We start from the raw sequence: 2,500 nt of genomic DNA on the forward strand, positions 1-2,500 counted from the left end.
AACATCTGCCAGATCCATGAATATATATATATATACATACATACAAAAATGCTTTAAAAGCACACAGAAAAGACCAACAGGAGAGTACAAGGTTATAATAAAAGGAATTCACTCTCCTGTGTAATCATCGTATGATGAGAAAATAAAGAAAAAGGGGAGTAGGGGATGTGTATAGCGACGAACTACTCCCCATGCAACGGCTTACGTGTGGAGGTCATAGTTACGCATGGAGTACATAGTTACTCAAAGCGTACGATTCTCCCGTCCAAAATTAAGGCGCAGAGAGCCCGCCAGACCATTTGTGCACAAACACGGCAATATATAATATATGCACTCTTTCGACAATGGGACGAAAGATCTCAATGAGAATGACACACGAGGAAACAGAGGGTGCTTGCGTGAAGGTGGAGCATCGCATCGTTTACTTGTATTGGGGAGTGAGTGCGAAGAGCTGTACTTCGGGTCTTCGGGAATCGTCACCGACGTTCACATTGCAAACTCGAACGATCAATAGGGTGCGGTTTCCCGTCGGACGCTGAATGTTATAGCTTAACCACGAATATAGAAATACCCGTCGTTACGAATCGATGTTTTTCACCCGCCACCTGATGGATCGTGTTCTCTTTGATAAAAATACCTCGTGTCAAAGAGACGTGTATACTATAATATACGCCATTGGTCTGCCTGTGTGTAGGCTCTCGACAATTATAAAGGACAATTACGGTCGCAAGAACAGGGATGTAAGCGTCGATTCGAATCCACATATCGCGCTTCCTCGGTCTTCGCCTGTGGTGTCCGAGATACGTCCATTGGAAACGGTGGTGTTGTCTCTCCTCTAGAGAAAGAGAGGACAACAACAGGGTACCTGTGGAAAACTTGCGGTGAACGCGTTGTGTTCTGTCACGAACGTCGAGGAATAGGATGAGAGAAGGACCGGCTGTGAAGCTCGCTTTTAAAGCTGCGTGAGTCTGACACCCTACTCTGTGTGGCGATAGCGCACACACGAGCGTGGGACGAATGACCGCTGCCAGAGCCGGCTGTGAGTCCCGCTCTATTTATCGAGTTCGCGTATGACATAGAGCACAAAACGTCGCCGCATGCGTGTTCGTTGACGAACACGTATATTCGAGAGGACCGGCTGCGTAGCTCGCGTAAAGCTGTGTGCGATTCTGACACTCTACTCTCTGTGTGGCGATAATACAGTGCACAAGAGCTTGGGACGAACGATCGCGCACGGCCAGAGCCGGCTGTGAAGTCCGCTAGTATCGAATAATCTTTCTCCGTGCACAATTGGAAATGTGTTTCGAGAGGACCGGCTGCGTAGCTCGCGTAAAGCTGTGTGCGATTCTGACACTCTACTCTCTGTGTGGCGATAATACAGTGCACAAGAGCTTGGGACGAACGATCGCGCACGGCCAGAGCCGGCTGTGAAGTCCGCTAGTATCGAATAATCGTTCTCCGTGCACAATTGGAAATGTGTTTCGAGAGGACCGGCTGCGTAGCTCGCGTAAAGCTGTGTGCGATTCTGACACTCTACTCTCTGTGTGGCGATAATACAGTGCACAAGAGCTTGGGACGAACGATCGCGCACGGCCAGAGCCGGCTGTGAAGTCCGTTAGTTATCGAGTTCATTCTCCAATAAGAGAGAGGAGGAGGAGAAGTGTCGGGATCCAGTATCGGGTTGTCTATGATCCCCGTCGTTTTCTGAATTCTCCTCCTGTGTTTTCCACTTTAAAGGTTTTTCAATGTATTTTCCGCCCGGCCGTCGGATACGTGTGCGCATTGCAATCGCGTACTCGCGACGGTTTCCGTTTCTACGGACGATCGTGTGTCGTCCTTAAAAACGACGCCTGAATCTCCTTCGCGCGCTGGTTGGAGCTTTCAGGTATCGGCGTTCTTATGAACCGCAGAACAAGAGACATAATTATATATTGATTATAAATCAAATTATACGATTACCCTGAACGGTGGATCACTTGGCTCGTGGGTCGATGAAGAACGCAGCTAATTGCGCGTCAACGTGTGAACTGCAGGACACATGAACATCGACATTTCGAACGCACATTGCGGTCCACGGATACAATTCCTGGACCACGCCTGGCTGAGGGTCGTTTACGTAACCAAATACTGCTTGCGTTGCTCTTGTAAGTCCCCGCCGTCGCTTACCTCTCCATGTCGAATTTTGTGGAGGGCGCAAAGAGCGTTTCTGAGTCGGGTTGCAAAGATGCTACGTACGAGCGAACGATGGACGTTTCGTCGGCGTTTGACGCGGTTCTGTGAAAATTGCAAATTTTACATTGCGTCTAACGGTTTCGTGAGAAGAAGGAAATAGGAATGGGTATCACATTCGGACTTGCGTGAGTGTTTTGCGGCGTCGTGAGTCGTATTTTCAATACGACCGCCCGTGAACACCGCTCCGACGATCGAAATCTCTCTCTCCTCTCTCTCTGGAACGATTCGCATTGCGGAAGAAGCGTTTCACTCTCGAACATTTTACGCG

At 49.0% G+C, this 2,500-nt stretch overlaps 1 non-coding gene across 1 annotated transcript; it reads left to right on the top strand.

Moving 5' to 3' along the window:
- Positions 1 to 1,956: 1,956 nt before the first annotated feature.
- Positions 1,957 to 2,111, top strand: LOC143365127 (5.8S ribosomal RNA). The gene has a single exon (XR_013084490.1). It is a non-coding gene; the product is annotated as a 5.8S ribosomal RNA (ribosomal RNA).
- The last annotated feature ends 389 nt before the right edge of the window (positions 2,112 to 2,500 follow it).

This window comes from Halictus rubicundus, unplaced genomic scaffold, assembly GCF_050948215.1.
Source record: "Halictus rubicundus isolate RS-2024b unplaced genomic scaffold, iyHalRubi1_principal scaffold1361, whole genome shotgun sequence".
Taxonomy (NCBI): domain Eukaryota; kingdom Metazoa; phylum Arthropoda; class Insecta; order Hymenoptera; family Halictidae; genus Halictus; species Halictus rubicundus.